Here is a 13,673-nt window from a genome sequence, read left to right as displayed (position 1 = left end):
GGTCCAGTACACAAGAGAAAGCTGTGATTGGCTAACTCAAAGTGGTTAGACTGGGTTAATGTGTCTTCCGGAGCTCCCTGGGCTGAAACAAAAGGGAGATACAACTGCTCTATTGTCCAGCGCTGGGTGATTTAAAACCCATTCAAATGTTAAACGTTTCCCATTCAAGGTACAAAAGTCTCTTCTGCAGTTTAGATGTATCCACTCGATATACAAACAAATGCTAATAGCATTCAATTGCTTTGTAAACAAAGCATTGTTCTTTGTCTTCGGCCATGTGGTGACAGCCATTTTTATCCCTGGAAATTTAAAAGCACATTGCCCAGGGATTCTTTAATCAAAAAAATGAATCTTCAGAACTGTAAATTATTGCGAATTCTTACACCTCAACCAACATCAGCAAAACAGATTATCTGGTCATTATCACACTGCTGTTTGTGGGAGCTTGCTGTGCACAAATTGGCTGCCGCCTTTCCTACATTACAACAGTGACTGCACTTTAAAAGTACTTAAAGCGCTTTGGGACGTTCTGAGGTTATGAAAGGCGCTATATAAAATGCAAGTCTTTCTTTTCTTTTATGTACTGAAATGTTATTTAATCAGTGTGCTGCCTCCAGACGAGCCAGTCAGAAACTGCATGGTGTGAAGCAGCAATCAGGAGAATGCAGAGCTAACCTTTTAAATATGTGCTACCCTAAATTGGAGCGCTTTACCTCAGGGGTCAGCAAGAAACTGAAGAAGGTTTCCTCCAGATATTGAGGTCACAGGGCGCTGGTTCTCCTTGGCTTTGACTTTGATAGCAAGTAGGATACCTTCATTCAACACCTCTTTACCCCTGGTCCAGTGAGGACTGAGCCCAAGAAAGCAGTAACACGGCGTTGGCCACAAAGACCATAATCCTATAAAACTGCTTTGACATTGGCCTCAGAGAGGTGCTTTCACTGCTGGTTTCTGCTGCACGGGTCATGCATTCCCGGCTGCAACCCCAATGTAAGGTTTACTGGATTCATCCAAGAGCAGTCGCAATGTCATGGTGCCTTTTCATGGTTTTCATCAGGGTCTATTGACCATCGAGATTGGAAGGGAAAAGAGAAGTCCAAGAAGTGAGAACAGAAACAAAACTTAAGGAAGAAAGAGCGACTAGAAAGTCTCGTTGACTCACTCCCAATCACTACCAGTTGCCCTAAGATGACAACTTATAGCAACAGAGTCTTCAGGAGAAATGAAAGCTCCCCATTCTCTTTCACAAAACAGTGAAGGATTAATACTGAGACTGTGGAACATCTCAAATTCTGATTGGATACTGGACAAATGGTGGTTGTTTCCTTGACTTTAATCCTCATTGGTTTCATACTGACTTGTGCCCATTCCAGTTATGTCCGTTTGTGTGCAGCATTTCTGCGTTTTCTTTTTGCTGTTTTTCCAGTGACCTTCTCCAGAGCTGCTGTCTCCTTCAGCCTCTTCGTCCTGATCGTCCTTTCAGTCACTGCCAGCCTACTGCTCGCCTCTCTCCATTACTTGAGTTATTGATGTGTTCCTCTCACCTTCCTGTTTCCAGTTTCCTATGTTGGTCTCTGTCTTGTGCTTTGTTTCATTATTAGCTCCCGTTAAACCGTTTGTTTGCTTCTTCTTTCATATTTGTATGTATTAGAGCATGAACGATAATTTAAGGGGACCCTGCTAAGAAACAAGGTCAAGGCCATGGAGGTGATTTGAGCACGAGGATGAGAATTTTAAAATCAAGGTGTTGCCGGACCGGGAGCATATGTAGGTCAGCGAGCACAGGGGTGATGGGTGAACAACGGGCCTTGGTGCGAGTTAGGACACGGGCAGCAGAGTTTTGATGAGCTCAAGTTTAGAGGGGGCACAGTGGGAGGCTGGCCAGGAGAGGATGCTGAACTACAATAGCCAAAACAGTAGAATACAAGTGAGAGGAAGATGTGATCAAACTGCACTGTGCTCTGGTCACACTGCCGTTTGAGGACTGCGATTTGGGCTGTTCAGCCTGGAAGGAAGGTGTTTGAGAGATGATCTTCTAGAGGTATATAAGATAATTAAGGGAGCGGAAAAAGTAAATGTGAGAATATTACTTTACATTAAATAGCAAGAGTTGGGCAATGGAATGCAGGTTCAAGCTTCGTAAAGGGTGAATTTCAGGAAATTCTTGACACAAGGGAATGATCAACAAATGGAATAGACTTACAGGAAAGGTAATGCAATTTTTTTTTAAAGAAGCAATCTGTCTGGATGGATGATTTAAGATGAGTCGAATAGACTTCCTCATGCGTGTTTATTTTGTGGTATTAATCAAAGAGAGAGAAGTGTTTGGAATAATTTGCCTGACACGGAAGTAGAAGGATATTGAAGATGCAGCCAGCCATGTCCCTGACTGCAGAGGTGAGAACAAGAGCAGGAAGCAGCAGTTCAGGCAAGCCAGGGACAGCTAGATCAGACAGGTGTGGAGGTCACAAGGGACTCTAAGGGCATGAGGTAGGCAGTGAGGGAAGGCGGAGATGTGTATGGAGAATTAACTGGGTCTGCTTCTGGGAAAGGTGGGACTTGTACAAGTCGGACGGTTTACACCTGAACCAGAGGGGGACCAATATCCTTGCGGGGAGGTTTGCTAGCACTGTTGGGGGGGGGGGGGTTTAAACTAACTTGGCAGGGGGATGGGATACAGAGTGGAGCTATAGTAGGGGGTGATTTACAGCCAAATACGGAGGAAAAAACAAGTCAGCTGGGAAGGCAGAGCAAATATGTGAAGGCAAAAGGGAATATGGCAGGGCTGGAAGGCATTTATTTTAATGCAAGGAGTCTTGCAAGTAAGGTGGATGAACTGAAGTTGTTGTTGAACACATGGGAGTACGATATTGTTGCTATCACGGAGACATGGTTGAGGGAGGGTCAGGACTGGCAGCTCAATATTCCGGGGTATAGAATCTTCAGGCGAGACAGAAGGGGGTGTAAAAGGGGAGGGGGTGTTGCAATATTAATTAAGGAGTCAATTACTGCTGTAAGGAGGGACGATATATTAGCGGGTTCCTCTAATGAGGCCATATGGGTAGAACTTAAAAACAAAAAGGGGGCAAGCACTTTACTGGGAGTGTACTATAGGCCCCCAAACAGTCAGGGGGAGATAGAGGAACAGATATGTAGGCAAATCTCAGAAGTGCGAAAATAATAGGGTAATAATAGTGGGGGATTTCAACTTCCCCAATATTAATTGGGATAGCCAGAGTGTGAAAGGCTTAGAGGGTGCAGAATTCTTAAAGTGCATCCAAGAGAGCTTTTTGAGCCAACATGTAGAAAGTCCTACAAGAGAGGGGGCGGTACTGGACCTAATTCTAGGGAATGTAGCCGGGCAAGTGGTGAAAGTGTCAGTAGGAGAGCATTTTGGCGACAGTGACCATAATTCGGTGAGATTTAAGGTGGTCATGGAAAAAGACAAAGACGGTCCGGAAATAAGGGTTCTAAATTGGGGGAAGGCCGATTTTAATATGATAAGGCAGGATCTGGCCAAAGTGGACTGGGAGCAGCTACTTATAGGAAAATCCACATCAAAACAGTGGGAGACTTTCAGAAGGGAAATAGAGAGAGTACAACGCCAACATGTTCCTGTAAAGGTCAAGGGTGGGACCAACAAGCAAAGGGAACCTTGGATGACAAGGGATATACAAAAATGCATTAGGAAAAAAAGGGGGGCCTTTTGGCAATTACAAAAGACTAAAGACGGAGGAAGCCCTAGAGGAGTATAAAAAGTGCAGGGGCATACTTAAAAGAGAAATTAGGAGGGCAAGGAGGGGCCATGAAATAACACTGGCGAGCAAAATAAAGGAAAATCCTAAGATGTTTTATAAGTATATTAAGGGCAAGAGGATAACCAGGGAAAGGGTTGGGCCCATTAGGGACCAAAGTGGCAATCTGTGTGTGGAGCCAGATGATGTAGGCGGGGTTTTAAATGAATTTTTTGCATCTGTGTTCACTATGGAGAAAGACGATGTAGACATAGAAATCGGGCAAGGGGACTGTGACATACTTGAACATATTAGCATCGAGAGGGAGGAGGTGCTAGCGGTTTTAGCAGGCCAAAAAGTGGATAAATCCCCAGGCCCGGACGAGATGTATCCCAGGCTGTTGTGTGAGGCAAAGGAGGAGATTGCAGGGGCTCTGACACAAATTTTCAGAACCTCTCTGGCCACAGGGGATGTACCAGAGGACTGGAGAACAGCTAACGTAGTACCATTATTCAAGAAGGGTAGCAGGGATAAACCAGGGAATTACAGGCCAGTGAGCCTAACATCTGTGGTAGGGAAATTATTGGAAAAAATTCTGAGGGACAAAATTAGTCACCACTTGGAGCGGCAAGGATTAATCGGGGATAGTCAGCATGGCTTTGTCAAGGGTAAATCATGTCTGACCAATCTGATTGAATTTTTCGAGGGGGTGACTAGGTGTGTGGATGAGGGAAATGCTGTGGATGTGGTTTACATGTACTTCAGTAAAGCTTTTGACAAAGTCCCGCATAGGAGACTGGTCAAGAAGGTAAGAGCCCATGGGATCCAGGGTGCCTTGGCGCGTTGGATCCTAAACTGGCTGAGTGGCAGGAGGCAGAGGGTGATGGTCGAAGGTTGCTTTTGTGACTGGAAGCCTGTGTCCAGTGGGGTACCTCAGGGATCGGTGCTGGGCCCCTTGCTGTTTGTGATCTACATAAATGATTTGGATGAGAATGTAAAAGGTATGATCAGTAAGTTCGCAGATGACACGAAAATTGGTGGGGTGGTAAATTGCGAGGAGGAAAGCCTCAGGCTACAGGACGATATAAACGGGTTGGTCAGATGGGCGGAAAAGTGGCAAATGGAATTTAACCCTGAAAAGTGCGAGGTGATGCATTTTGGACGGACAAATAAGGCAAGGGAATACACAATGAGTGGTAGGACCCTAGGAAGTACAGAGGGTCAGAGGGACCTTGGTGTACATGTACATAGATCCCTGAAGGCAGCGGAACAGGTAGATAAGGTGGTTAAAAAGGCATATGGGATACTTGCCTTCATTAGCCGAGGCATAGAATATAAGAGCAGGGAGGTTATGATGGAGCTGTACAAAACGCTGGTGAGGCCACAGCTGGAGTACTGTGTGCAGTTCTGGTCGCCTCAGTATAGAAAGGATGTGATTGCTTTGGAGAGGGTGCAGAGAAGATTCACCAGGATGTTACCTGGGATGGAGCGCCTCAGCTATGAAGAAAGACTAAACAGGCTGGGGTTGTTTTCCTTGGAGCAAAGAAGGCTGAGGGGGGGGGGACCTGATTGAGGTGTACAAAATGATGAGGGGCATTGATAGGGTGGATAAAGAGGAACTTTTCCCCTTAGTAGGGGGGTCAATAACAAGGGGGCATAGATTCAGGGTAAGGGGCAGGAGATTTAGAGGGGATTTGAGGAGGGACTTTTTCACCCAGCGGGTGGTTGGAATCTGGAACTCGCTGCCTGAAAGGGTGGTAGAGGCAGGAACCCTCACAGCATTCAAGAAGCATTTGGATGAGCACTTGAAATGCCATTGCATACAAGGCTATGGACCAAATGCTGGAAAATGGGATTAGACTGGACAGGGATTGATGGACGGCGCAGACACGATGGGCCGAAGGGCCTCTTTCTGTGCTGTAAAACTCTATGAAAAAAAAAAGTTTGAATTATCTGACCTCCAGCAGTGGGGAGTTGAGAGTAAAGTGGGAGCTGGGGGGATGAGAGAAGCAAAGAAGGAGATACCTGAAGAGGAAGAAATGCTCAAGCATCAAAGAAGAGGAACCCTGAGAAAAGTCAAGAAAGTAGAAGCAAAGGACCAAAAAGAGAGATGCAACAGAGAAGAAAATGGCGAGTTTTACGTACTATATAATCTGTGGTTTATAAAACATCCTATACACAGGAATCAAAGCACAAAGAAAAGTGTCAATAGATTCAGTAATTCTGTGCTGTTTTTCCCACACACTACGTTCACACTTGTGTTTCAAAGAGGAAAGATATGAGAGCTGTGAGCCAGTCCCAGCATGACATGTTGTAAGAACCTGCAGTATGTTTTGGTAGTGCCACCCTGGGTGCAGAGTGAAGAGTCACATATTAGATTATGAGCAGGTGTTCACAGGAAACCATGAAATGACTGCCTCGGGAGCTCTATGCTTGAATCTCTCTTTTATGGTTTTATGAAAGGGAAATCTCATTTGACAAATTTATTAAAGTTTTTTGAAGATGTAACTAGCAGGGTAGATAAAGGGGAACCAGTGGATGTAGTATATTTGGATTCCGAAAAGGCATTCGATAAGGTGCCACATAAAAGATAAGGGCTCATGGGGTTGGAGGTAATACATCAGCATGGATAGAGGTTTGGTTAACGGACAGAAAACAGAGAGTAGGGTTAAATGGGTCATCTTCAGGTTGGCAGGCTGTAACTAGTGGGGTGCCGCAAGGATTAGTGCTTGGGCCTCAGTTATTTACAATCTATATCAATGACCTAGATGAAGGGACCGGGTGTAATGTATCCAAGTTTGCTGATGATACAAAGCTAGGTGGGAAAATAAGCTGCGAGGAGGACACAAAGAGCTTGCAAAGGGATATAGACAGGTTAAGTGAGTGGGCAATAAGGTGGGGAAATGTGAGGTTATTCACTTTGGTAGGAAGAATAGAAAAACAGAATATTTTTTAAATGGCAAGAAACTATTAAATGTTGGTGTTCAGAGAGATTTAGGTGTCCTCGTACAGGAAACACAGAGTTAGCATGCAGGTACAGCCAGCAATTAGGAAGGCAAATGGCATGTTGGCCTTTATTGCAAGGGGGTTGGAGTACAAGAGGAAGGAAGTCTTGCTACGATTGTACAGGGCTTTGGTGAGACCACACCTGGAGTACTGTGCACAGTTTTGGTCTCGTGAGGCAGGATATACTTGCCTTGGAGGCAGTGCAACAAAGGTTCACTAGATTGATTCCGAGGATGAGAGGGTTGTCCTATGAGGAGATATTAAGTAGAATGGGCCTATACTCTCTGGAGTTTAGAAGAATGAGAGGTGATCTCATTGAAACATACAAGATTCTGAAGGGGATTGACTGGGTAGATGCTGAGAGGTTGTTTCTACTGGCTGGAGAGTCTAGGACTAGGGGACATATTCTCAGGATAAGGGGTCGGCCATTTAGGACTGAGATTAGGAGGAATTTCTTCACTCAGAAGTTTGTGAATCTTTGGAATTCTCTACCCCAAAGGGCTGTGGGTGCTGAATTGTTGAGTACAATTTATAGGATGCAGAGGCAAAGTTATTTAATCAGGGAGTTCATCCCCGATTTTAATCGCTCCACCATTGGTGGCCGTGCCTTCAGCTGCCAAGGCCCTAAGCTCTGGAATTCCTTCCCGAAACCTCTCTACCTCTCTTTCTTCCTTTAATACGCTCCTTAAAACCTGCCTCTTTGACCAAGCTTTTCGTCACCTGCCCTAATATCGCCTTAGGTGGCTCAGTGTCAAATTTTGTTGGCGCTCCTGTGAAGCACCTTGGGACGTTTTACTATATTAAAGGCGCTGTATAAATGCAAGTTCTTATTGTTCATTTAATGAGAAATTTGCTCGTCCTCCGTTTCCAGGCGTCACCTTCAAGGTGTCAAAATTATTTTTAATAACAGAGAGAAAGAAAAGCAGCCATTTCACGCTGATTTCCCCCACTAATCTGGAGCTGGGAGTTGCCGGGTATCTTCCGATCACTGTGGAGCAGCAATCAGCAGAGCAAAGAGATTGTTGCACCGTACACCCAAAATTATCCGAGTACAAGCAGGAGGAAGTCAGACTCTAAGTGTATTGGGCCCCTGGTCAGACTGCATCCAGGTCTGACACAAGGCAGGCTGGTAAATCCAGTTCAAAGAAAAGAAAGACTTGTGTTTATATAACGACCTCAGCCCTCCTAAAGTGCAATAGAGCCAATGAAGTACTTTTTTTTTTGAAGTGTGGTCACTGTTGTAGGAAACACAGCAGCCAATTTGTGAACAGCAAGATCCCACAAATAGCAATGTGATAATGACCAGATAATCTGTTGTTTTAATGATGTTGGTTGAGGTATAAATATTGCACCGGGCAAACTCCTCTGCTCTTCTTCGAATAGTGCTGTGGGATATTTTACATCCACCTGAGAGGGCAGACGGGGCTCGGTTTAACATCTCATCTGAAAGGCACCACCTGACAGAGCAGCGCTCCCTCAGTACTGCACTGGAGTGTCGGCCTGGATTTTGTGCTCAAGTCCCTGGAGTGATAACTGAACCCATGACCTTCTGACTCAGTGGTGAAAGTGCTACCAACTGATCCACGGCTGAGATATTAGGAAAGGCTGGAGCAACTTGGGACTCGCCAGGTGTGTGAGAGATGTTCTTATCAACGTGTACAGAGGTGGTAATACAGTAAACGGCATAGGAAAAGGTAGATGTACAACACCAGTCTAATCTAAACTGTGACAGCAGGAGAAGGGGTGGCAGATTCAAACTAGTAAGTGCAAAATTAGGCCTGATGTTAGGAAACGCTTTGCACAGAAATTGTGATCAACCCATAGAATGGACTTCTGGATAAGGGAGTGGAGGCAAAAAGCTCTGGAATCATTAAACAAGTCATTGGATGCTGTGATCGGGGGTGGGGGGTGGTTAATGTAGGGTCTTTCTGGATTGTTGAACTAAGATGGGCGAATGGCCTTCTTCAGCCAGATCTATCTTATGATCTACAAACTTCCCCCAGCGAACAGCAATTAAACATTTGATAGGCTGTGTTTACTTGCAACAGTTAGACTTGGCGTTCTTAAAGGGACAGGCCAAGTTAACCCAGCTCTGCTTAGCAGCAGATTAATGCATTGTGAGTTAGCGGTGTAATGCTCTTGTGGTTATAAAGCAGTGTACAAGTCCAACTACTCTGGAGGAACACTACAGGAGATAAGCTATTAAATGTATAATAATTATTACTGGAGTAGGGAGGCAAAGGAGGAAGTTGGTGTGAAATGGGACAATGCACAGTGCGCAAATCAAAAGGGAGGTGGAGGGCTAGAGTGGATAAATCTGTACACTCAGCACAATGCATAGCTGCAGTAAAAAGGGCAAAGGAGGCACTGGGTTGCATTAGCCAAGGGATAGAGTGTAAATCGAAAGAGATTGTATTGCTGCTGCATGAGGCACTGGCCAGATTCCATTTGCTGTATTGTGTATAATCTGGTTATCTAATCATTGAAAGGCTGTTATTGCTATTAATCATCTTCGATGCTGCACATTGCTACATCCCTACTCCTCACTGCTGTATTCTGTCAGGGTGCAGGTGAGCAGCATGCGTTCGACCGTACAGATTTTCATACAACTGTCCTGTGATGGAGCTCATTTAATTATTAACGCTAGTGTATTTTGAGCCTCTGGAAGCAAAGTCTAAATTGCTAGAATGAGATCTGATGTGAAGAATGCATTTGTACAGGAGGCAGTGCACGTTGCACCAATAAATGAAGTGACAGTATAGCCTAGTGCTATGTTGGGATAATGTGGGCGGATTAAGCTAATTTGGCATTGTGCTGTACTACACTGGGGAAGGGGGTTGAGGAACTGTTCCTCACATTATCAACTTGTAATAGCAGCTGGGCTGTCTGAGGGCCACAGCCTAGACAGGAGATGGCGCAAAAAGTGATGGCAGGTGAACTCGTACTGTATGTGATGTCCTGGCCAATGCCCCTCAACCAACATCATTAAAACAGCTTATCTGGTCATTATCACAGTGCTGTTTGTGTGACCCTGCTGTGTGCAAATTGACTTCCGTGTTTCCTACATTACAACAGTGGCTAAACTTCAAAAGTACTTCATTGGCTGAAAAGTGCTTTGAGACGTCCTGAGGTTGTGAAAGATGCGATCTAAATGCAAGTCTTTCTTTCTTTAGTCTGTGAGAGGGGCAGGCTTTTTGACACAGAGCAAGCTGCTTCTAAGAACAGAATTCAGACTCCAGGGGAGGCACTTCAGGCTTTTGGAAAGCAGGGCTCTGCACAGCAAAAGGTGGGGTCTGTATGGAGAGTGGTGCTGCCCTGGGCGGCAGGGCAGGATGCAGAGAGGTTATTCTGTAAAATGCTTTGGGACGCCCTGAGGTCGTGAAAGGCACTATATAAATGCAAGTCTTTTTTTAATGTCTAATTTAAGAAACCTTTAAATATCGTAGTAACCTGTCCTTCCTCCCCACTCGGATAGATGGGTCACCACCCAGCCCTTCCCCACTCATTCAGGGTGAAGTCTCCCTCCTCACTAATGTTACCCCAATATTTAAAAAGGGGGGTAGAGAGAAAGCAGGGAATTATAGACCAGTAAGCCTTACATCGGTTGTGGGCAAAATGCTAGAGTCCATTATTAAGGATAAAATAGCGGAGCACTTGACAAATGGGGAAAGGATCGGACAGAGTCAACATGGATTTACAAAGGGTAAATCGTGTTTGACTAATCTGCTGGAATTTTTTGAGGAGGTAACTGGTAGAATAGATGGGGGAGAGCCAGTGGATGTGGTGTACCTTGACTTCCAGAAAGCCTTCGATAAGGTTCCACACAAAAGATTATCATGCAAAATTAAGGCTCATGGGATTGGGGGCAAAGTATTAACGTGGATAGAGAACTGGCTGGCGGATAGAAAACAGAGAGTTGGAATAAACGGCTCGTTTTCGGAGTGGCAGGCAGTGACCAGCGGGGTGCCGCAAGGATCTGTCCTGGGACCCCAGCTGTTCACAATATATATAAATGATCTGGATCAGGGAATTGGATGCAATATTTCCAAATTCGCTGACGACACTAAACTAGGAGGAGGGGTGGGCTCTGATGAGGATGTCAGGAGGCTACAGTGCGATTTGGACAGGTTGGGGGAATGGGCGGATACGTGGCAGATGCACTATAATGTGGATAAATGCGAGGTTATCCACTTTGGGGGTAAAAACAGGAGGGTAGATTATTATCTAAATGGCAATAGATTGGGAGATGGGGAAGTGCAGAGGGACCTGGGTGTTCTTGTGCACCAGTCACTGAAGGAGAGCATGCAGGTGCAACAGGCGATTAAGAAGGCAAATGGTATGTTGGCCTTCATATCAAGGGGGTTCGAGTATAGGAATAGGGATACCTTACTACAGCTGTACAAGGTGCTGGTGAGACCGCATCTGGAGTATTGTGTACAGTTTTGGTCGCCCCATCTGCGGAAGGATGTTCTTGCCATGGAAAGAGTGCAGCGGCGATTCACCAGGCTGATACCTGGAATGGCGGGAATGACCTACGAGGAGAGATTGAATAGTTTGGGCTTGTACTCACTGGAGTTTAGAAGATTGAGAGGGGATCTCATCGAAACATATAAAATTATGGCAGGCCTGGACAGGCTGAATTCAGAGAGAATGTTTCCAATGGCAGGGGAGCACAGAACCAGGGGCCACAGTCTAAAAATAGCGGGCAAATCATTTAAAACAGAGATGAGGAAGAATTTCTTCACTCAAAGAGTGGTGAGCCTGTGGAATTCCCTGCCACAGAGGGCTGTGAAGGCTAATTCAATAAATATTTTCAAGAGAGAATTGGATATATTTCTGAAGGCTAAGGGGATTAAGGGTTACGGAGAAAAGGCGGGGACGGGGTACTGAACTGGTAAGATCAGCTAAGATCTCAGACGAAGATCAGCCATGATCTCATTGAATGGCGGAGCAGGCTCGAAGGGCCGAATGGCCTACTCCTGTTCCTATCTCTATGTTTCTATGTTTCACTCCAAAATATCCAGAGCTGCCAACATCAGGGAACTGTTTTCAAAAAGAAATTGGGTTTGTCACCCAGAAGATTGAGACCGATTGGGAATCCATTTAATTGTATGGAGCTAAGCTTATTTTTTCTGACTGCTTGTTATGCATTAAAACCGGTACCTGCCTTTAAACCAAAGTGAGCGACTCTCGCTCCAAGTGACTGGGACTTGACAGGCCTGAGTAATGACTTGTAATACCGGTGGGCTTACAAAGGGGAGACGCATGACTAAAAATGGAGGAAGAGCAAGAGCAAAAAAGGTTTGTGTTGCTCTTGTTTCAGGATCTCTGTCCCTGCTGTTTGCTCTGCAGTGCCGGCCCCTTTCTCATGGATTAGTCACACACCAGGGGCTTCATGCAATTTAAAGATCAGGGTCATAAATGATTAGAAGAGACGACAAGTGTAGGGCAGTACGCTTTGCTGAAAATACTCGTCCTCTCTCTTGTATGCAAGAAAATTATGGCTTTATCAGGAACCTCTTTGCTGTTTTTTTTTAAATGCCAATGTTACCATTGCCATGAGGACCCTGGACTGAAGTCTTGCTTGCTGTTCGACCGCTCCAGTGAGGCCAGGCCTGGAGTGTATTCAGGGACTGTTCCTTCTGCAAGCAGTAGGGGGCTCCACTTCAAACCTGCCTAGAAATGGGAATTATTCCAGGCTGCAGCATGGCTTCTGGGTTCTCCCTCCCATACTCGCTCGCCCACTCCCATAATCGCTTGCTCGCTCACTCCCATACTCGTTCGCTCGCTCCCATACCCGCTCACTCCTATACTCGGTCGCTCGCTCCCATACCCGCTCACTCCTATACTCGGTCGCTCACTTCCATACTCGCTCGCTCGTTCCCATACTCGCTTGCTCGCTCCCATACTCGCTCGCTCGCTACCATACTCGCTCGCCCACTCCCATAATCGCTTGCTCGCTCACTCCCATACTCGTTCGCTCACTCCCATACTCGTTCGCTCGCTCCCATACCCGCTCACTCCCATACTCGTTCGCTCGCTCCCATACCCGCTCACTCCTATACTCGGTCGCTCACTTCCATACTCACTCGCTCGTTCCCATACTCGCTTGCTCGCTCCCATACTCGCTCGCTCGCTACCATACTCGCTCGCCCACTCCCATAATCGCTTGCTCGCTCACTCCCATACTCGTTCGCTCACTCCCATACCCGCTCACTCCTATACTCGGCCGCTCACTCCCATACTCGCTCGCCCACTCCCATAATCGCTTGCTCGCTCACTCCCATACTCGTTCGCTCACTCCCATACTCGTTCGCTCACTCCTATACTCGCTCGCCCACTCCCATAATCGCTTGCTCGCTCACTCCCATACCCGCTCACTCCCATACTCGTTCGCTCACTCCCATACCCGCTCACTCCCATACTCGTTCGCTCACTCCCATACCCGCTCACTCCTATACTTGGTCGCTCACTACCATACTTGCTCGCTCGTTCCCATACTCACTCACTCTCACTCCCTCCCATACTCACTCAGTCACTGACTCACTCACCTAACCCCTCCCATGCTCTCTCCCTCCCTACCTCACTCCCTCATACTCCCTCCCTCACTCACCCCTCTCTCATACTCCCTCACTCACCTCACTCCCCTATAATCACACGCACTCAACTCGCTCACCCTCCTCACTCACGCACTCTCCCCTCTGCCTCATTACTTCACTCCCTCCCTCACTCACCTCACTCACACACACTCCCCTCCCTGCCTCATTACTTCACTCCCTCACTCACTCTCTCACCCTCCTCACTCACGCATTCTCCCCTCCCTCATTACTTCACTTACCCTCCTCACTCACGCACTCTCCTCACTCACGCACTCTCCCCTCCCTGCCTCATTACTTCACTCCTTCCCTCACTCACCCTCCTCACTCACTCACT

At 46.4% G+C, this 13,673-nt stretch overlaps 1 protein-coding gene across 2 annotated transcripts in view; it reads right to left on the bottom strand.

The window, feature by feature from the left end:
* Positions 1-13,673, bottom strand: part of LOC147121699 (rab GTPase-activating protein 1-like) — a 307,168-nt gene that overhangs the window by 21,243 nt on the left and 272,252 nt on the right. The gene's annotated exons all lie outside the window — the stretch shown is intronic.

The sequence above is a fragment of the Somniosus microcephalus genome, chromosome 3 (genome assembly GCF_052327205.1).
Source record: "Somniosus microcephalus isolate GS21.2 chromosome 3, FLI_Smic_1.0, whole genome shotgun sequence".
In the NCBI taxonomy this organism is placed as follows: domain Eukaryota; kingdom Metazoa; phylum Chordata; class Chondrichthyes; order Squaliformes; family Somniosidae; genus Somniosus; species Somniosus microcephalus.
The sequence above is the reverse complement of the archived record's forward strand: the minus strand, read 5'-3'. Positions and strand labels throughout refer to the sequence as shown.